Genomic DNA, 23,301 nt, shown 5'->3' with positions numbered 1-23,301 from the left:
AGAGGCAGACTACACAAAAATCCTCCTTAATGAAAAGTTTTCTTCATATTCTTGGTTTAACTATCCATTGTCTGAAATGCACCAATTAATTAATTAATTCATTTTAATGCATGTATATTCTTAAAGACTAAATGATAGATATATTTTCTAATTTTCTTTATCTGACAGCTAGGATTATATTATCCCACAAATTTTAGCACAACATCATTACAATTTCTATATAAATAGAAATTTTGTGTGGTCCTTGAGCTGATTATGAATAGCATATCCTTAAAAATAAAAATTACTGTAGGGGTTCAGCATAGAATATAACCACTCCAATGTGAAATTGTAGTCTGAATGGAGACAGTGAAAGATTTTTGAATTGGGTCAAGATTTTACCTGAAAAATGTGTTTGTAACATGCTACTTCTGCCCTAACCCTGTAGTCAGTCAGAATGATGAAACTCTATGGAAGAATTTGTCTCTGAGGAACTTAATACTTGTATACTTTTCTGTATTTATAGTGCAGGTGCCTGAACCATTCCTGAGAAAGATGTTACCTACTTCTAATTTTTTGACTATTTCTGTCCAGAAGGAAATAATTTATCTGGAATATGTGGAAAGTGTCTCGCAAGAAGTTATATTCTTTTTTTCCCTGGCAAATCTCTCTTGAAGCACTTAATCTTGTTTGTCCATGGTTATTAAATTCCTCTGTTAAGAAACTACTTGCTAAAAAACCCCAAAGGAACTTTTGATTCCTCATTTTAAAATTTCAAAAGAAAACTTTTATCCAGAGAATAAGTGCTTTGTGTCTGCATCTTTGTGGGTTTTGGTTTTTTTTTTTTCTGTCACTATTAGTCTTGCTCAACTACAATTCTGTCATGAAAGTTAATTGCCCACTTGCTTTTTTGAAATCTAAATTCAACAGTTAGGCTCTACAAAGTCACCTTTAAAAGTTCATGCTTAGTAGCACTATTTCCAAATACCCTGGTTAATTTTCAGTATTGAAAATAGGAACACATATGAACCATATTAGGAAGCCATTCTGGGACATGCAGAACGCTTCTACTTCTAGAAGCAGCACAGCCACTATTTTTGGATGGAGACAGCTCTTTGTCTAGTGAAGTTATTGTCTCTTGCTGACTTCCAGCAGAGGATCTCTATACGGAATGCATGCAGTGTGCAGGGTTGTGCATTTGGAAGTGGCAAGAAACAGTCCAAAACCCTTTCATTCTTGCTCTGTTTCAAGACTAAGGTTTTACATTAGAGGTTCTCTGCAATTCTTTTTCTCTCTGTTGGAAACAGCTGACACTTGTTATCTATTTAGTAAGAAATCATCTTTTTGCTGATTTCTACACCTCAACTACTCTCACTGAGTACAGATCTCAAATGCAGGAGGCAGAAACTCCCTTATTTAAAACATTTTGAAATCTAGAGAACAGCACTGTAGCTACAAATCTTCACTAGTTACAGCATATCCTTCTTACAGAAAAAACCTTCATCAGCACAAACTAAAGAGAGCAAGTTAGGTTCATGGAGCAGTATGCAGGAAATGTCTCATACACTTTTTCATGTTAAAAATCCTGAGGCTCACATTTGACATACTGCTGCCTTTAAAATTATTAAACACTATGGGACTTTTCAGTGATAGGGAATTGTATCAGTTCAGCTTCAGGCAGCAAAGCTAGGGAACTCCAGAGTAACACTTCAGATATGCAGAAAGAGGTACACTAACACTTTCTGATGAGTGTGCAACTTCTAGATGCTTATGACATTAAGCTGGAAAAATTAACAGAAAACTTTGCATCAGATCAATTATTCTGATCTCAAAAAATAATGGGACTATATTAACATTGAAGAAGCAAAGACGAATATTGAGGAAATGAAAAATACTTATACCAAAGGAATCCGCTTTATTTTTGGAATGGAACTGCAGAATGGTAAATTAGTCTAGCATCAAGTTGGGTAAGTGAAAAACACACTCATGAAGGATACAAGATGAGTCTTAGCTTAAAGTCAAGAATGCTACACCAGTTTTATTGCTTTTGCAAGTCAAACCAATTCTTAGTGCTGACACAAGTAAATCTCACCAATACTACTTTTATATCTATACCCCTCTCAACAATCCTCATTGAGAAAACAATGGTGTTTCTTTTCAGGCAAATTATTAATGTCTCTGCAGAATTCAACAGTACTTTGCCAAATCATCTTTTGCATAAGTAAGCTTGTTTGAAAGGTGTAAAATTAACTTTCCACTGGAATGAGACACAGAATTACAATGAAGCAAGAATAGAGATTTTCTTTTCAAAACCAGTGACAGTTCTATCTCATGTTTTGTCCCTAATTTGTTTGCTCTCTAGAGTCTTTTGCAACATTTCTGAGAGGCATGCAGCACTGGTAAACCATACAGATGTGGTTAAGGGATGGAACTGAGAGCCATGAAAAGACACTTCTGACCAGCTTTGTCAGCACTGTTAAGCACCCATAGACTTATCAGAGGTCCTTGCTCATGTTAGCTATGGTACAACAAGGGACTATTTCATTTTCAAACTGTGTGTCAAAGCAGTACATCAACCCTTAGTGTGCCAGGATGGACTGTAAGTGGAACTTACAGGGTACAAGAGCAGAGCTGGTGATGCTCTCAAACTAATATACAATACAGTTAAGTGCTGAGGCTCTGAGACAGCAATTTGCTAATTAGTGGTGCTGCTGAAGTTCTATTTAATCGCTTTAACACTCAGAGGAGTGAAATGTACCTGAAGTACCACGGTATAGTTCAGTGAGCACACTCATTACCATTGTGCTTTGACACACAGATGAAAGACTTTTTGCATCTAGAGATGCAAGCTGCCATTGAAATCCATACTAAACACCTGCTTGATTATGTGCAACTGATTGTATTATGTGTTTCATGTCTTTGAGGAGTGCATTTCAGCACCAAGCTTGCTCAGTGTTTATTGGTATGACTATATGAATAATTGTTATAGTACTGAAGTCAGCAACATTAGGACTTCGTAGCAGCGTCAAAGGAAAAACTAGATTATAAAAACAGAGAATACCTATGGTTTTGCACTTCACCCATCCACACAACAAAATCAAGCCTATGTAATAGTAATATCACATGCATCACTCCTTTAAAAAATTGAATTGAGTAGTTTCTTCTATGTATTTACTATATATTTATCCTATTTGTGTGCAAAGATGAACCTAGGCATTTTGAAATCAAAGAAAACTTAATAAGCATAAAATGTGTCAAAAGTTTGTACAGCTTCAGTAGCAGTAACTGGGCTGAGTTCAATTACAGGTACTTTAGGAAATAAAGATGGTATTTTATTAGAGACTTAAACTAGTGTCTTACCCAGGACCATCTTTTCAGAAAGAAACAGAATTAAGTAATTACTTCCTAGGATTTCTTCATTACCAAAGACCCCTATGGGATCCCTCTGGAATGTTAAACAGAGAATTTTTTTAGCACTTAAAAAACGAATCAAAAATGATGTTTGGAAAAGTATCCTTTGCTCTCAATTATTTAACTGTTCTGTCCTAGAGTCTGCACATGTGTCTAAGAGAATGAAGTGACAACTCTTCCTAAATTCCTGAATTAATCCTGGTTACCAAAGGCCCAGTCAGGTGAAGGTTTATATCAAGGCCAACTGTCAAGTCAACTTCTATCCTCTCTTTCCTGGTCCATACCTCTCCTTCTTTAGCACTTTGAGACTGAGTTTACTCCATGTAGTCTGCCCTTACTCTCAGGCTATGCCCAGACCACACTTTGTGCCAGAAACTGTTGCCATCTTGCCCAGAAGGTTCCATTTCATGGCTTGTGAGGCTCTGCCAGACTGTTCTCTCATCTATGGTTTGTATGGCATTTTAGGAACTGGGGTTTATATATTTTACTAAATCTGCTTAACTGTTTAAATTCTCAAAGAAATTGAGATGGACATGGATGATTATCAACTTTCTTGCCTTTGGAGAAAGTTCCTGTTTCTGTGATTTCAACTAAAGGAAGGGTTCACCTTGCAAGCCCACAAACTCATGACTCCTTTTGGAGAACTGCTGCCTAAAACCCACTCCTGAGCTTTGTGTTTCAGCAGCTGTGAAGCTGAGCCCCGCAGCAGGCATCAGGCCTGAGCTCCTTGTTCAGCCTGAGGAAGTTTCTTTCCATGCTGCATTGACCCCTTTCACTGGGTTTTACCTTTCTCGTCGCAAACTCAGCCCAGTATTTTCTGCCTGGCCACAAAAGAGGCAGCCCCAGTTAATTGTGTCTCATTTGGTGATGCTCTTTACAAAAAACAGGCTGCTCAGGGCCAAGCATTTTGGTCCAGGCCCAATGTCCTGGTAGCATCCATAGGGAGTGCAGGCAGAGAGAGGACAGTGTCTGACAGCCGAGGGTGGCACACGTATGTCAGTCTGTGAGTGTGCTCTGTAAATTTCAGAGTGATCCCTAAGGCAATCCTGCAATTCCCATACATGATGCCTTCTGGAGTGAAATGCTTTCCTCCTACAGAAGCAACAGAGCTCCTTTTTCTTTCAATATTATGGCTCTGAGACTATCATGTGTGAATATTTAGATAAGGAGTAAAACACGGATACCCTTTGTCCTGGCCCTGGGCAGGACCTTTAGGCAGCTTAGTAATGTGAAGTTGCCAGCATGTAGTTTGCATCACCTGTGAAAATCCTTTTACAGAAGTGATTTGAGAAGGGGCTGGTAAATGATTTTGAGGTGTTCAGTGAATTGTGACATATGCTTACCCAGTGACAGCAGAAATAGAAAGCTGATGAGCTGTGCTTAGGCTGAATCTGCTGAGCCCACAAAATAACAAAAAAGAAATCTCAACCCCGTCATGAAAGGATTATGTCAAGGCGCTAAGGCTCCTATTTTATATTTTATTTTTTGCATATAATCCTGTGAAAATCTCCTACCCTAGCAACAAATGTCACTTATTAGAATCAGGTATGCTTCTATTTCCACCCATGAGCAGCATAAAAATGCCACAATGACACAGTGAGCTCTAGCATCTACTGCAAGAAAGCAGAGTGGTGTGAACCTTTGAAGTCACAAATACCAATAATTTATCGGTCGTTCCTTGCTCTTCATTATGAATGCATCCATCAGCATCTGAAAGCTGCCTAGAGGTGACCTCTTAAAGCATCTCCAATTCCCATCAGGATATCCCAGTTTGGTTCTGGAAGAGCAAGAGCATGGCTTATGCTCCATGTAGGGCATGGTGCTGAGCTTTGCCATAGCTCTGCTCTGCAGAGAGGGGCTGTTCTGCCATGCACCGTGTGACTGCCTCGCAAAGCAGGATTGCACATGGAAGAGTTCTTCACCTCCATGTCCCAGAAACCTGGTCCTTCTGCTGACCAGATGTGACCAATCTTTGCTTTCACTGTGAGTGGAGAGAAGAGTTTAGGGGAAGATAATTGTGTGTAGCAGGGGAGGAGAGTAGCTGAGGAATGCTTTTTGTGATCACAGTCTCTGCCTAAATCTGGTCTAGTACAATCAGCACAGGGTAAGTGCATTTTCTGTAGTATTGAAAATTTTCAGTTAAAGTATTTTCCTAGTGCTTGAAGAGAGAACAGGTAAAATGCCCAGATGACGGTATTTTTACTACCCAGACAAGGAATTTTTCTTCCTCTTTTGCCTCTGGCCTGACAGTCTCCTTCTGTCCTCATCCATTATCTTCTCTTCCTCTAATGCTCTCACAGTTGCTGTATAACATCAGCTTTCTCACCCCTCCTTCTGCGTGCTGTCAAGTGCTTTCAAAGACTTCTTAACCCTTTCCCTCCTGAACCTTAATTCTGTGTGAAAGCAGGTTAGTGACAGATGATCACACAGTGCTGCTTCAAATTAAAAGGCTTTCCCTTTCTCCCTAATATTCAGTGATAAACCAAATATTAAGGAAGTTGATACACAAAGATAGAGGTAAGCTGAAATGTTGGATAAAAATAATTTTGTCATTAGAAGGGTAAAGTACTGAATTTACAATTTTTAGTTGTATCTAGAAGGGATTGCATGATTTCTACAATATCAGGATTGAGACTTCTGGAGAATAATTAAATTTCACTCACAGAGAGTGATTTCCTATTTAGCATATTTTCTCCATCTGTATTATGGCCATTTTACCTCCAGTAATTATGATTTCCACTATTTATAAAACAGATTAATATGCCAAGAGACTTATTCATGTCAATCATGCATTTCTTAAAGCAGTATAAAATGGATTATTTACTAAAAGTGCATGCATTTATGCAATTAATTTCCTGTGAATATTCTGTATAAATAACTTGTAGAGTGGATGTTCATTGACCTTTAAAAAGCTGAATTTAGTCTCAGACCAACATCCCTGAAGACTGAACTAATTGATATAGACCTCAACCTGAATAAAGATCAGAATAAGTAGACATTGAGATGATTTACTGATATGGTCAAGGCTAGATGAAAATTTCGGTGTGTGGAAAAGAGAGTTAAGATAAAACAGTTTTAAGCTGAGGCTTGAAATGATTGGAGTAAATGAAAATGAAGTAGACTAGTCTTGGGTACTAGTTTCAGTTTAGGGGTTCAATTGTGATAGAAAATTATGGTTTAATAAGAAGTTCTAAATGATTCAGTAATTTGTTTCCATTCCTGGTGAACATTTGTCTGTTGACTGACACTTTTACTGACTATCTTAGACAAGACCAAGGTTTGAGTGAACTCTAGAGACTGAACTATATAATTATCAGTGATTCCTTCAGTCAAAATTAAAATCAATTCCAGGTTTAGAAGGGAGAAAAATGTCAGTTTTCCCATTTAAAAATGAGAATAAATTTTTCTGAATCAGAGTGACTGATCTGGTACTAGCAATGACCAGGATATCTGACAAACCCAGCTTTCAGCAGAAAGCATTAGTGTCAATGGCTTGAAATATTTCTTTTGAAGCATCATGGATTCAATGAACCCTCAACTCCAGGACAAAGTCTGGGGATCCAACTTGCTATGACTGTCTTGTAAATTAAGCAGATCCAGGAGCCTGTTACGACATTAAGGCAAATTCATATTAAATTATACCTCATCCTGAAGAGAGTGTAATTGTTGCCTTAATCAAACCTTTCAGGAACTGTACTTACCTTGTACTGGCTGTTGCATTTTCCTGAGGAAAATCTTTGGGGAGGTGCCAGTTGGAGTCAAAAGCATGCCATTAATGTCTCCAACAGTTTATCAGTACAAACATTTGTGTTCCTACAGCACTGGCTGACTCTGCTTCATTTACTTTTATGGACAGAATCTGTGCCTACAAGAGGCATCATGGTGCTGCTTCAGCACACAGGTGGATTTTTGAGCAAAGCAGCTTCAAGTTAGGCTCCTGTGATAGGTTCAGAAGGCCAGAGGCTCGAGGATCTGCCCAGGTCATGAGCTGACCACATGTGCAGAATAGAAGCTTATTTTTGACTCACTTGGCCTGGACTCCTTTACAGACAGCTGAGCTCTTAGAGCATGAGTCACCCAAACGAGCTGGCCCTGACAGGACTCCAACACTGCCTGCAAGCACAGAGTGGGCAACCTACCAGCGCCTGAAGTGGGATGCCATGACTGCCACTCTAGCTCCTGTTATTTTTGAGTGTGACTTAGCAGCTGAGATCCAGGAGGTCTTTCAGTTCACAGGAAGGTTGGGAAGGTTTCTGTTTCATGTGGATGTCAGAATTAAACTGGCTTTTTAGAAAAGTGAAGTTTTATGTTGTTGGCAGGAAAAGGTTAAAAGCAGCAGAATAATGGAAGAGGGTGGCAGAATAATGAAAGAGGGTGGCAGAATTGCTCAATTGACCTTGCAGCTGGGAATACCAAGGCTTGGAGAATACCAGTGATGAAAACCTGCTTGGAAGAGGAAATGCCTACAGGTGTTTATCCTTTGTCTGCTTTGAGAAGTAAAATCTCTGTGTGGTGATAATGGAGGTGTTTACAGAGACTTGAGGGCTCTCTCATGGACATGCTTGAGCTCTCTATCCTGGCAGAGAGCCCAAAGCTCAGAGGTCATAAAAGGTACAGGGGAGATCACAGCATGCTGGTAAACTCCACGTCTGTGGGCCCTTGATAAACGGTAGCAAACAGGAGCCCTGGATTGAGCCTGACGGTGCTGGCATTCCCACTGGAGAGTCTCTGCTGCCTGTGGGCTGCTTTGGGATCCTCCAGTTGGCGAGGTAAGGAAACAAATTTACACTTTTCCTTTCAGCTGTGGTTTTGGGGTTGCTCTGGCCACCTGCATGTTTCATTTCACATATATGTGAATTAGAACTCCAGCTTTTTGGACAGAACTATATCATATCTTTGTAGAGATAATGGGTAATCATAGCATCAGACTGGAGGTTAAGTCTTGTTTGTTTTTCATCAGCCAGTCCTTGAAACAGCTAGTACTTCAGAAAGAAAAATTTTACAATTATTTTAATAAGGCTCTGCTCCTTGATCTTTGTATCTCCTGCCCTACCATTCTAATATTTTAATTTCAGTGTGGTTTCATATGCAATACTGACATTCTATAAAGGATTTTGGACTTTAAAAAAAATAATACAGCATCAAATAAAATTAATTTAGTAGTGATTGACATTATAGGTGAATTTAGAAATTTAGCACCAGTTTATTCAAAGAACCCAAGGAGTTGGACCAGCTGTCCAGAAACCAGGAATGTCACTATGGTAATTATTTTTTATCATATCTGCAGAGTTCAGAAGTCAATCTGAGCATCCTACAGGACAGCCATATTATCAAGAATTCAAAAATGTACACAATACTATTGGATGTTTACTATTTGTAATACTAAGTAGTATTTAGAGTTATACAAAACAAATTGTAAACCTGTTTAAATCTCATGTCTGTCAGCTAAACTTTGTCAGGACTAAATGATAACAGGTGAAGAACGGGCTATTTCACATTTGTGTCTCAGGGAAATAATGCACATTCAGTTCAAACTTCTAGTACACTTGGAGATAGGACACCAAAAGTTAATTTCATCCTGTACACATTCACATTTACTTTCATTCTGGATATCATGTGCTCTCTACTCCCCTTATCTTGGAAAGGATGTGCTAGAACTGTTGCAGGCTCAGAGAAGGGTGACAAGCACAATGAAATATGTGGTCTCTCATATAAGGAATAATTGAGCTGGCTGGGTCATCTCAAAATGGAAGAGATTACTTGGGATGCAAAAGGCAACAGCAAAATTATAATGGAATAAAGTGGGAAGAGAAAGATTAATTTGTCCAATAAAAATGCAGGAAAAACCACAACTACTAGTGATGCCTAAAGATTTTAGCTGTTTATATATTTTTCATATATGCATAGCTCTGTAGAATACCCTTGCATAGTTATGTAACTCCTAATAATTTTCCTACCCTTTTTCAGTCTGTCTGTGCTTGAGGACAGCACTTTAGGGTTGTGAACTTCATCTGGGAAATGATGCACAGCCCACCAGCCAGACATCCATTCCCAGGCATTTCCCACCATGTTCTGCAGGCCTTATCCATTGGGAGGAAAGGCAGTGACAGACAGGGGCAGTCCCCTTGTTCCCCTCCTCTGCTGTGTTATTAGTTGGGAATTCCCCCTGTCAGATATAGGCATAGCATTGATCTTTGGGCTGCAATTTCTTGCCCCATGGGAAAAGCCTGTTTTCCAGGCCAGGTTCTTCATTACCACAAAAATTCTCCAAGCAATGTTGAGTAGTCCTGGATTTTTTTTCCTTCAGCAGGAACTTAAGCAAGATTTTTTTCCATTTTGTGTAATCAGCAAGGGACACTGCTCCCGTGTCTCCTTCCTGAACTGGGATTAAGTAAACCTTCAGGCAACACTTGAAGCTGGGTTCAAAGCAAGCAAAAGCAGCTGATTCTCCAGCCAACAGACAGCAGCCTTGTGTCAGTACTTGCAAAAGACCTTGTGAACACAAGAGCCTTGAATGAGTGTAAGGCATGATTGCAAAAGTACTTATAAAAGATATCCATTGCAGTTTGCCAATGAGTCTATGTCAACTTTAGGAAATACTGAACAAAAAGAGTTTGAGTCTATGAGAAAATTAGGAAAGGATGTTAAACATTTTCCTTGTTTTTACATCTTCCTAGTTATGTCCTTCAGCTAGGTAGATTCTTACTTGAACCAGAAAATTCTTCTGTTCTTTTTCTGGGTTCAGTCACAAAGGATAGCTGATATCTTTATACAAACCTGTGGATTCAAAGCAACAAGTGGACATGCATTGATTCTTACTACAGTAAAAAAAGGTTGACATAAACAGAATAAAATACTTCTTAGTAATGTTTCTTGTCCCTACTATTTCTCACAAAGTGGATGGGGAGTGCAGCCACTGGTTAGTGGAATGTTGGGGAATACCTTAAGTGCAGGTAGCTCAGTGTGAGCTGCAGGTAGGGCTCTGGCTGGTGGGGGCTCAAGGCGAGAGTGACCTGGTGCCAACTCTGTACAACAAAGGACACAGGGACCTGTGTCACCAGCCAGGTGACACAGCAGGAGCCAATGGCCCGGCTGGAAATCCCAGACTGTCACCTGCTTAGACTGTGAGGGCGTGAAAGTCCAAGGTCCCTCCCTGGAGACAGCCAGCTCAGACTGTTCTGTTGCTGCACCATGATAAAATCACTTAAAGGAGACAGAGGTCTGAGACTCTGCTATGGGAAACCCAGAGCGATCAGGAAAGCTTGTCTGGCTGTGAGAGTGGGGTGAGCTGGGGCCAAGCTCCAGCTCTCTGGGGCTGCCTGTTGTGAAGGAGCCCTGGGCCCAGCAGTTAGAAATCTTCAGGGGTGCGATTGTGATGGCCAGAGTGCCTCCCAAATGGTCAGACAGGGAAGTTTCCTTAATTTCCTAACCAGGCCCTGATAACATTATTGTGAATGGTATACAGTTAGAGATATAAAAGCCAGAGTTATGCCACTACCTCAAAGTGAAATCTGACACTGATTATTTTATATAACTCCATAAACTACCAGAGATAATAGTCTTTGACTCATTGCATGAAATAAGACAACACTGGCTTCAAAATACAGCAGTATGTAGTTATTACAGGAAGCATAAGTCAAATAAAACTGAATTTTTTGCTCTGGAAAAATATCATGTCTTTTATCTACGGATGAAAAACACTGTTTAAAAAGAAACATAACGGACTGTGCCAAAAAAAAAAAAAAGAAAGAGGAAGTTTATTACTGGCACAGATGACTCAATTCCAAATGTCTTTAGATAGTAAACTTACCGAACATTTTTAAACATGCCAGTGTACATCTTTGAATCCTTAGAAATTATCTCAGTAGACACCTTAAGTGTCACTAATACCATTAGGGTTTTAACCATTATTAATTCAGCCTTTTTAACTTCCCAGTAGTGAGATGCAGCTTTACTTATCAATTTTATTCTTAAAATGTTTCGAGAGGTTGCTGGTGCTAGCATATTTGAGTTTTACATGTGCCTCAGCATTTCTGCAGGTTAATAATGTCCTGAAGGCTACAGGATTTCCTTTTGGTTTCTGAAATTACATATGCATTATTGCAAATGAGTTCTGCCACAAAGGAATTCATAATGAAAACATCAGAGGGAATTAAAGTGCTTCTTATAATACTTGAGCTTGCTCCATTAATCAGAGGGCAAAATGAATTGAGTCATTATGTTTCCAGACGGTATTAGGGCCCAAATGGGAAGCCCTGTCCCAGCTTGATTTTTTTTTTCACTGTAAGTATTTTTTGCTGGGGGAGTGGGTCAAGTCCAGGGGCAGAAAATCCATAGTGAGTAATTCAAGTCCCCGAGTAATGTTTTAATTCAAGTTTTAATCTTTATGCACAGAGACAGCAGGTCACTGTTAACTAGCAAGAGAGGCAGAAAGATTAAGAATGTACACAGTGCATTACCTTGAGAGGAGCGGGAAGAAGCGTGTCTTTAACTGCAGAATTATTTGGCTTTCAAGAGCTGTCTTCTCACACCTATACGCATGACTTGATTAGAAATTTGTTGATATCTGAAAGTTGTGTGGAAACCAGCAGGCAGAACGATCTTTATAATAACAGTAATTGTGATTGTCAAGCAAATGAACAAAGCAGTATCTTTAATTAAGCCAGCTGATCCACCTGGGACAAAACAGTCAATTTCAAATCTGAAGTAGGAGCAACAAACTTGGTATTTATTCAAGCAGTTAAAATGTGCAGTTCTGCCACTGCACTGTATATATTTTATAGGGAGATTTGAGTGCATTTTTATTCATTTCAAATGAAGAAACAGCTAGATGTCCTGCATGTATCCTTCTGCAAAACTAAGTTTTTAATTTTCCTCTTCAAATAACATATTTGGTTTTAAGCAGAGTGCTCTCATGCTTAAAGCACCTCTTACATATTTATGATGACTGCAGTGTATTTACACTAGATATTGTGAGAGGACACCATTCTGCTCTTGCAGTACTCCAGGTGGATGAATTCACCTTATCCTTGCCACAAGATGGAAAATGTGTGTAACTATTTTAGATGACAGTGAATATGTACATATACACCACCCTGAAAAGATGGAATTTTTTTGTCTATAGTGTTGCTATGCAATGCTATCTATGGTTTGGAGCTCCATGAGCTTGCATGTGACCCCAAGAAGCCATAAATGTATCCAAATGATTTCCTTGGATGTGACAAATGACGGCTCTGAGAAGTGTTGGAATTGGGCTAGCAGAAGTCTATGTGCCCTGCATGAAAAAGCTGATTTCATGCTTGTGTTCAACAACAGGCTCTGCCCATGCTGCTGATCTATGATTTTCATGGTCTTTCAACAAGGGAACAAGTAGAAGATGGGTGAGGTTGTAGCTGCCTTTCCTGCCCTCAATCTTCTAGCTTATTCCTATAGGAAACTCTTTCCTCAAGAATAGCATAGACAGACCTACAGTTAAAGCTGTCAGGCACATCTTTCATATAAAAGCATTTCTTTCTTACTGGGAGTACCCCACTTTTTAGTCAGGTTGTTCCTTGGAAATGGTTTGGTTTTCAAAGACTTCCCTAGAAACAAGGACAGAAACTTTGTGGTCTGTAATTTCTGAGGCCAGGGCATCCACAACACAGAGCAACATGCCAGCTGTCTCATAAGTGATGATGGAGCTTGTCTGTCCTACAGCAAGGAAGTTCCATACAGTTCCAGCAGAAATCCATGTTTTAGCAGTCTTTTCTCTCCTTGTTTCTGTGTGGGCATCCAAAAGATCAGAGGAAATTCCATTTTGAAAGGAAGGAAAGGATGTTCTCCATGAAAACAATTTTTTATAGATTTGCTTATCTGCAGAATTTTTAAATTAAAATGAGGTTTCATTGAAAGTAAATTTCATTTTGAATTGGTCATTATATAAAATTTTTGAAGTATTATAATTTCCTGAAACCTTGAAATTGTTATATGAGATCTGTTCATAGATTCTAGTTGCTGATGTAGTGAATATAAAATCTTAAAAAAATAGGCAAGACAACTTCAGTCATGGCAATAAATTTAAAAAATGGAGTTTAAGGAAAGAAATATAGTTATTCTTTAAAATAATATTAAGGCTGAGAGACTTTCAATTTTTTAATGTAAACATGATATTAGGCAATTTACCGTTTCATTCTGACTTAATGACAAGATGTTCTTCAAATCAGAAATCCCACCTAAAGGATTAAGTTAACAGAAAAAAATAAGCATAATGATAAACAATGAAAGGAAAAGTAATAACAGTTGGTTTTAAGAACCATTCATTTTTCTGAATGCAATGCTTTTTAAAACGTATGTATTTAAACAAAAAATCTTTGGGAAAGTGGAAACTAACTTTCAGGGAAGTTTCATAATTTAAAATATGTAAAGAGAAGAAAAACCACTTCCAAAATTTCCTTCATAATGAAATACCAGGAAGTCAGGTTTAGGTAATTTTTTTTCTTAATAGCTTATGTAGTTTTTTTTTAATATTATAATGTGTACATTTTTTGAAGCCAATGAGGTAAAAGTGAAAATGCTCAAGTGTAAAAATGTGAAGCACATACCTTCTCTCAGTGGACTTTAAAATTCCTTTTTTTATCATAAAAGTCAGCATGTAGTCACAGAACAAAGTGATGTTTCTGCTGAAATATTTTGACATAAAAATAATTCCAGGAAAGAAAAAGTATTTTTAAATCCTACTGCAAGAAAGAGATGAAAATACAAACTTTTGCTTTTAGTTAAGATAAAAGTTTAGGTACAAGAAAGCTTTGTGTGCAAGATTTCTTTCTTGCACCTATAAAGATTGGGGTGTGTTGGGATTGTGGGGCAAGGTTTTGGTAGTGGGGGTACTACAGGAATGCCTGCAGTGAGAAGTTGCCAGAAGCTTCCCCTGTGTCTGACAGAGCCAATGCCAGCTGGTGCCAAGACAGACTCATTGTGAGAGTGGTAAGGTGCAGGAACAGCTTGCCTGGGGAAATTCTGGATGCTCCATCCCTGGACATGTTCAAGGCCAGCTTGGATGGGCACTGAGCAGCCTGTCCAGTGAAAGGTGTCCCTGCTCATGGGCCCTGCTCAGGGTGTTGGAAGTAGATGATCTTTAAGGTGCTTTCCAACCCAAACCATTCTGTGATTCCAGGATGAGATACTGGACAATGAGACAGCTGGAAAACTGTGTCTGCACCTTCCCAGCCTGCATAACCAATAAGGTTTGGACCAAATTGCATCCCCAAAGAGTAGGATGCAGCAGGGTGGGGACCCTGCAAACCCTGCTAACGTGAAGGTGCACTTTGCTACTCCTCTGAGACTCCTCTGCACAGGGGTATTTTGTGGATGAGGTGGAAGTAAGGCAGCTGAGCTCCTCCAACACACAGTACCTGCTTCAGAAAGGAACTCACTGAACATCCTGACAGTCTTGTGTCGTGATGATTCAGGAAACTAAGACTTCTTTGTTTGGGATAATGCATTTTTTGACTGTCTAGTTCAAGCTAAGGAATAACTCAGAACATAAATGTAATGGAGACAACATTGAGAGTAATGCAAGAAAAATTAATCTTCTCCTTTCAGATCTACTCTTTATGCCTCATACATATTACTCTCAGTATTAACATAATTTATTTCTGAATGATAAAGAAAGCTGATGGAAATAATGAGTTAACCTGTAACATTTTTGGCATAGTCATGTAATAAATGAAACAAATGAGGTAAAAGAAATAATTTTGTTATTTTGTTTGAAAATCAAATATTGATGTCTCAGGCGAGTTACAAATGGGATTGCATTTGGATCAGAAACCAGAATCAGAGTGACTAGATCACTCTAAAGGGTTTCTGGTTTAGGAATTTTCAAGGGCAAGTAGGACAGGTAATTACCATCAATAGAAGTCCTCATCTTGGGTACTGCACCTCACTTGTTACTTTTATCCAGATTTTATCCTATTTCTTTCTAATATTCTTTTATTTTTTTGCCTTCTGTTTTTGCCTTGTTTTCTTCTCATGCTGGTTTTATTTCCATCTGTGCCTTCCTTCCTTCCTTCCTTCCTTCCTTCCTTCCTTCCTTCCTTCCTTCCTTCCTTCCTTCCTTCCTTCCTTCCTTCCTTCCTTCCTTCCTTCCTTCCTTCCTTCCTTCCTTCCTTCCTTCCTTCCTTCCTTCCTTCCTTCCTTCCTTCCTTCCTTCCTTCCTTCCTTCCTTCCTTCCTTCCTTCCTTCCTTCCTTCCTTCCTTCCTTCCTTCCTTCCTTCCTTCCTTCCTTCCTTCCTTCCTTCCTTCCTTCCTTCCTTCCTTCCTTCCTTCCTTCCTTCCTTCCTTCCTTCCTTCCTTCCTTCCTTCCTTCCTTCCTTCCTTCCTTCCTTCCTTCCTTCCTTCCTCCCTCCCTCCCTCCCTCCCTCCCCTCCCCTCCCCTCCCCTCCCCTCCCCTCCCCTCCCCTCCCCTCCCCTCCCCTCCCCTCCCCTCCCCTCCCCTCCCCTCCCCTCCCCTCCCCTCCCCTCCCCTATTTTTTCCCCCAGGTGTTACTGTATCTCCTTTCTTTATATTTCCTCTCTGGCCCCTAAAATCCCCAAACCAGCCTCTGCTGCTGCTCCCTGGTTGCTCTCCCTTGCAGCCCCCAGCAGCAGCTCCTCACTCCACCTCCGCAGTCCAGGCAAGCAGAAATGCAGGGTTTGAGCCCCCCGGAGCAGCAGGCAGTGTCACCCCAGGGGTTGCATTCCAATGTTTGCTATGAAATCAGCACTTGAGAGTGATACCAGCAATTCAGGCCTTGTACTTGGCTTCTTCCCTAGAGAGAAAAAGGACAGGCTCAGACCTGTAATATCCTTTCAGCCTAAACATCACATTATTGTCATTACTGTACAGGGAGACACAGACTGGGAGAGTCTTATCAGCTGAAGCATTAACTGATCCTAAACACCAGAGGTGGCCCCTAGGTTCACCTCAGACACCAGAAGGGATGGAGTCAATGCAGTCCTGGGACTAGGGGGAGCACTAGCACTGCTTCTGAGCTTCTCCAGGATGTTCTTAAAAAGCTTGGACATTCCTAAACACTTCACTGAGGATGTAATCACAGTAATAAACTGTGATTCTTATTTTCATCTGTTGTTAAAAACGAGTGAAAAAAGTGCTCATTCCAGGATTTCAGGATTCCAAAGGAATCTTTGAACTGTGTCAGAGGGTGAACTTTATAAGCAGTGTTAGGGAAGTGCAGGCAGGCTGGATGAGAATGTGCCACATTCACTTTCACAGTTTGGTTTCAGTCACTAATGACTCCTGTTCCTTCCCCTCCCCCATTCCTATGCCTCTGGCAAGTCTGTGCCATTTCCTTTGCTCTTTTTAACTGAAAATGCATCATTAAATATGTTTATATTTTTCATATGCTTTTCAGTCATACACAAAACCTTCAGAGAGATTTTCGCCTGTTATCTCTTTATGTCAGTTGTGCAAACTTTGAACATGCAGCTACAAATCTGTGACCAAGCACCTGGAGAGCTGTCAAGAACAGAATAGGTCATCTCTGCCAACTTGGGCATTGCCAGCTGCACTGCTAAACATCCAAAAACCCTACACAAGCCAAACAAGGCAAACATCCTCCAAGCATTCATTTCCTCTTTGGAGTCCTCCAGTGCTTGGATGGGAAAGGAACCAAGGCTTCTGCTCGAATACTCAGAGTAAAAATAAAACTATTGAAGGCCACACTCAAGAGAAGACAGTTACTCCACAAAATATTCATTGAGCTCTTGGATGGTCTGAAAATGTAGCTGAGATCTGGAAGTGGATCTGACAAGAGGCAATAACAAGTTATCCAGCTATAAAAAACCAGAAGGACTGGAGGCTTAGTCTTACAGTGATTCTGTGGTAATGAGGTGAAAATTCTAGAAGGTTTTAGAAGTGTTTCTCCCCCATAATTCAAAATAACAGTTTTCCTGGAAAAAAAAAAAAAAAAAAGAAAGAAAAAACCAAACCTGAAAAAAGAAAATGAATCTTGGTTATTTTCCCTTCAGGCTAGTGCCATTTTTGCTAAGCTGTCCAATGGTGCCAGAGTATGTAACATCTTAGTCATCAGCAATCTGGCAGGTATTTTGTCCCTTATATTGATCCAACAGCTATGTGCCAGGCTGTTTGCACCATCTGTCACACCAGAGTCAGCAAGGGGGACAAAAGGTGGACAGCTGGTACTATCAGTCTGGAATACCATTTTAAGGGAAAAATACCAGAACCTGTGTCAAAAGGCATAGAAAACAGAGAGCTTCATGGGGAAGACATTAAAGCAAATGCATTTCAGATGGAGCAGCTCGTCTTTTCAACCACACTTGCTATGGTTATTAAAACACACTTCTAAGAATGTAAAAGATCATAGGATGCCTAAACTGAATGTAATCAGTTTTCGTCACGTAAACTTTTGGTTTTCCAAGGAAAGCAAAGTTGCCTAAAATGACTGGTTATAAAAAGCCAATCTGTAATGATTCTTTCAGCTGCAGAGTACAGGAATAAAACTGCAGCAGAGAAAATTTCTGGATTGATTTTTGCCATGGAATCATAGTTACTAGGGAAGCATTCATCAAATGCTGGCCAGAATCTGACCTCCATTACTCTGCTCCTCCTTGCAGGTTTGTCTTTGGTAAAAAGCTATTTCACAGTCTTATGAGTAAGTTGGCAAGGGAGTAATGCATAACCCAAAGCAGGATGCTTGGAGAGATTTTTCATATGTCCAAAGGCAAGTCAACCCAATATTCAGCTCCACAGTGCACCAGCCAGGCCATCAGGCAGTGTTTCAAGTCAAATCTGCAAATCAGCTAAGGAGACATTAGGAAATGCACAGAACTACACGTTAAAGGTTTTGGTGAAGAGCATACTGCAGCAAATGTGATTCAGGACATAGTGCACCACTTTGAAATTTACAGCCAGTCTATACCTTCTGGATTGAAAGTGGTGCCAACATGACATATGCAGCTGAGGATTGTGCTTATATTCCTGTACTTGTTTTGCAAAGTGTTGCAATTTGGTTTTGACAGACTTGAATGATAACTGCAGCACTGAAAATAGAATCATGGCTCATCAGAAGATAGTCAATTTGCATATTTCACTGAGGCCAGTGTAATGCAGAATGAAGACCAGAAAGAAAATAACTTGTTAAAGGTCAACTGAAGCAAAACAGTCTGCCTTCTGGAGTTTAAAGATGAAGATTTTGCTATTATACATAGGAATACTGAAAGCAAGGGATTTCTGCTCTGTGAAAAATATTGAAATTTACAGTTTTATTACATGCTATAAGGAAAGCAAAATTGATCAAAATGTAGTTTAAAATAGTCTTTTGACTAAAAACTGATTTTGGAGATTTTTTTTTCTAATCTAATGGCTTTATGTATAATTATATAATCCATCAACACTGGAAGAATAGTATGACTAGAATATGAAATACTTTTAATGACAATCTGTAAAAATAGCATTAAGGCATTCTATTAAAAATATTACTTTCTTCCTAGAAAAATCAATTCATTCTTGTAACACTGTACTTCAGGAAGGCAGACTTTGGTCTCTTCATGCATTTGTCTGATAGAGTACCATGGGATAGAGACCTGCAGGCAAGAGGGGCTCAAGAAAGCTGGATAATAATAATGGTTCACTTCCTCTAAGCTTAAGATTGCTGCACTCCTATGGGTAAAAACCCAAGAAAGAGGCAGGAGACTTGCATAGGAGAACAAAGAGCTTCTGGCAGAAGAAGAGCACATACAGAATGTGGAAGAAGGGACAGGCCACTTGGGAAGAATGCAGGAGCTTTATCAGAGTATGCAAGGATGCAAAGAGGAAGGCTAAGTTCTATTTGGAACTAAATATGTCAAGAGTCATCAAGGACATCAAGAAGGGCTCTCTCAAATAGATGGATTAGCAAAAGGAAGTCTAGGGAAAATGTGGGACCACTGGTGAATGGGATGGGTGCCCTGGTGGTGGAGGATCCAGAGAAGGTGGAGTTACTGAACACCTTCTTTGCTTCAGTCTTTATTCTAAGGCCAGCCCTCAGGAACCCCAGATCCTGGAGCCAAGAGAGAAAGTCTGAAGAAAGGAAGGATTTTCCTTGGTTCAGGAGAATCAAGTTAGAGATAATTTAGACAAATCTGACACCCACAAATTCACAGGCCCTGATGGGATGCACGCACTAAAGCTGAGGGAGTTGGCACATCCTTTCTGCCTATCTTTCCACTCACCAGAGATTAGTGACCTCTCTTTGTGCTTTAAGGGGTAGAAATCTACCTCTTACATGACTCTGGGCTGGAATAAAAACAAATTTCTAGTGCTGCAAAGTTCATTTCACATTGAAACAGCTTTCTTCTGGCACAGTCTCTGGAAAGTAACCCTTCCATTTCTGCTTTTCCTTATGCCTTTGGGCATTTTTACTTAAGACTGATGTATCACAAATGAGGATGCTGTGAAAAAGAAGATATGAATTCTATCTTGAAATTTGTGCATTATATTACAATGAAAATATTATTATGAAGCATTACATTCCCTGAGTAAACTTCACCTTATTCCATATTGTATCAATTTATTTTATCAATGTATGAATTTATCATCTGAAGTAACACCTGCTTTCTTCAATTTGAGTCTCAGAATGGATGAACATTTTTTATCATTGTCAATAAGAAAATTACTTAAGTCACCCTTGATATTGAAATGAGACTCAGTTATATTGACACTGATATCCAAATGAACTGTTTAATATAAAGATCACATATATTGCAAACTTTTAAAACTACCAGAAGTGATCTACTATTTTATATGATAGATGAGTTATTAAAGGAAGTCAGGAGAAGAACTAAGAAAACTTTTGGCTAAATTATGTAGAGGGTCCCATTAAAAATTTATTTAATATAGGAAGAAAATCATAACTAAGAATTTTCAGGAAATGGAGAATGACTTAGGCCAAACTCTTCAAAAATTACCATTCTTTCCCAACAGAAATTAATTTAAAACTAAGTTCATAGACTGTTGTTTCAGGGGAGAGTTTAAATCAGAAAGCTAAAAGTAGAAATTGCTACAGCCCAGAAAGCTCAATGTATTACATTAAAAAGAATTTTAAGTACTATTGAGTATCTTAGGCCTTTTCAGTTTCCTAGAGAGTGCTGATGGCTGGAAGATTTGGTGAGTGCCAGAATTGCTACGCATAGTGTGGGGTCTGCATGATCAGGCTCTGCTCTATTTCCAGCCATGAACATGCTAGAGACCAGGCAGCTATTGAGCCCCTTGCAGTACTGGGAGGGCACAGGACTCCAGGGTGGGAATGAGAATCTATTTCATCAAGTTTGCACAAGCAGCTCCATGCAAAAATCTATGTCAAGTAGGATTAAAAGCGATTTTCTTTGCTTGAGGAAAAATCCTGCTAAATAAAAAGAGGCCTGGAGTTTTCATAGCAGAGCTCAGCTGTTGGCTAGAAAAGACCTGGAATATCTTTCAGAAATTGCTTGGCAAGAAGCATGTTTCAGTATTTTTCTTCCTGTGTTCATTTGCTTATTTTGTAGAACACAGAAATGTTATTTATTTTGTCAAAAGAAAGAAAATGTCAAGGCTTTGAGCTCTTGCCCTTTCAGCAGGTGAGCTCACCAGTGTACAGAAGAGGTCAGTGAGCTGAACTTTGGCAGGAATATTAATATTTTATAATGCTTTGAATCAGCATAAATTATCTCATCAGTTAGGGCATGCCACAGTCTTGTGCCTTTTAAGTCCTGAAATATCACCAGTAGTTACAAGCACTGCTCTCATTGATGGAAAGAAAGCTCTTAACGCAATTTCAACTCAAAGCAAGCTCTGATCCCTGGATCCCTGGCTGCTGTAAAATGAGAAGAGAACTCATTTTTAATCCTTTTTTTTTTTTCTGAACTAAGGAGGAATGCAAGTAAATAAATGGGACATTATATTAATAAAAACTGCCAGCATTTAAATATCTCTCTGAACCAAGGAGGAAAACTGAGTAGAGCTATCTCTATGTTCTTGATATGGAGGCTTTCTATAGGGGGTTCCCAGACTACAGCAAATGTTCTCAGGCCCTTATGGCAGAAAACAGAAACTGGAAGTCAAGCATCTTTCAGAAGCACAGGACTCCAGAAGAAGTAAGTTAATCTCACAAAACTGAAATTCTAATGATATCCCTTACAACAACAGAAAGACAAGTGTCACTTGCCAGTGACTAGTTACTATGCTTCAAAATCCTTTAAATGTGTTTCAAGACGAAATGAGAAGCACAACAAGCAAAGCTCTTAAAGATATTCTCACTTAATTTTAGCATGTGGTGTCAGTCCTACTGACTTGTGGTTACCAGTAGTGCATATTGTGCTGGTTTCCCAATCCTATTTACCACCTGTTCCTCATTTACTGTCCCTTGAAGAGTGCTCATGGCTAACTGATTTTGAGAGGTATAGGGGCAACATCCATTTCATTTTTTGTTTCCATATATCTGGCTGTGGTGGCAGGCAGGGAAGTCCAGCCTTCTAGCTTCCCATGGCCTCCCACAGTCACCTCAGATGGCTCTGGGATGTATTTCAGGGTGGAATCTCATGTCTCCTTTCCCAAGACATTATGATTACCTTTCTTTCTTCCTAAATAAAGGAAATGCTGATGGATGTTCTTGCCCAAAAGCAGGAATAGGAGTTATATCTAGCAGCTCATGTGAACATCCTTACCTGCCCAGGCACCTCAGTTCAGACCTTCTTTAGTCCTGTTGTCTCAGTCTCTCAGTGCACCCACCCAGTGTTGCAAATCTTGGTGATAATTTGGGCCAGTAGAGAAGCAGATCACATATGTTTTACCCTGTGCCTTATGCCATGATCTGATCACATGTTTTCAGCAGTGATATGATAGTACCCACTGAACACCTAGCCTCATTTGTTATACCACTCTATAAATCTCTAATTTTTCCTTCAAGATTTCCTGTTTTACAGTCATAAATATGCCTGCACTCTGTAGGCACCTGTTGGCATACTGTCAATTATGGTAGCAGTAGAAAAATACTGAGGGTGTAAGAATAGGCTGCTCATACTTTTTCAGTACTAAATTCACATGCACTGAGTCACCTCTTTAGAAATCACAAATTCTGTTACATGAAAGGCCATGTTCATGGACCAATAGCTTTGTTTATCGCTTAGAGTAATTAGTAGAAACTCATAGAATCATTCAGGTTGAAAAAGATCTTTAAGATCATCATCCAACAATAAACCTAACACTGCCAATTCTTCCATTAAACCATCTCCCCAAATATAGAATCACTTGGGTTGGAAAATACCTATAAGATCATTAAGTTCAACTGTAAGCCTAACACTTTCTCCATTCAAATGTCCTGGAAAAATTGAGTTTTTTTTTTAATTTCTCACTCTATTTTATAAAAGCACTTGGCAGTTCTCCGCTTTATTTTCTATAGTAACAGAATAATTTGAATAGGAATGTAAATAATCAGATTTCTTATATACATTTTCAGGTACGTGCCGTCAAAATTCCACAATACACAGACTGCAAAACATTGAAGATGCAGATTCTGTAAGTCACCTTACATTTAAAGAGCTGTTCCAGTGTTTTCCCTGATGGTTTCGACTCAACATTTGTCCTGTTTACATTGGTATAAGAATCAAGGTCTGTTGAGTTAGATTTTGCTTTTAAATCCAATTACTATGACTGATTTCATAGTAATGTCCCATTGCTGCTTTCTTTTTAGGACTGGAGACGGGCAGAGAAGGTTTTTTACATGCTGTTCTGTATTTTCTGTGCACAGAACGTCTCAATACTTAAGTGGGCAAGCTGGCACAGGAGTGCACATTGTCAAGAAAGCAGGAGTTAACATCAAAAGTTAAATTGATGCAGCTTGTTTCAGGCAAACTCAGTAAACACTTACATTGCGTCAGTTTTGCAGTCAGAAATCATTTTAA

General features: G+C 39.3%; 1 long non-coding RNA gene across 1 annotated transcript; it reads left to right on the top strand.

Moving 5' to 3' along the window:
* Window positions 1-3,741: 3,741 nt before the first annotated feature.
* On the top strand, window positions 3,742-23,260 carry LOC135287234 (uncharacterized). Its single transcript, XR_010351045.1, has 3 exons — window positions 3,742-3,837; window positions 22,857-23,008; window positions 23,091-23,260. It is a non-coding gene; the product is annotated as an uncharacterized LOC135287234 (long non-coding RNA).
* Window positions 23,261-23,301: the final 41 nt, after the last annotated feature.

The sequence above is a fragment of the Passer domesticus genome, chromosome 1, assembly GCF_036417665.1.
Source record: "Passer domesticus isolate bPasDom1 chromosome 1, bPasDom1.hap1, whole genome shotgun sequence".
Lineage (NCBI taxonomy): Eukaryota > Metazoa > Chordata > Aves > Passeriformes > Passeridae > Passer > Passer domesticus.
Note: the sequence above shows the minus strand (reverse complement) of the source record. Positions and strands in the feature narration are given on the sequence as shown.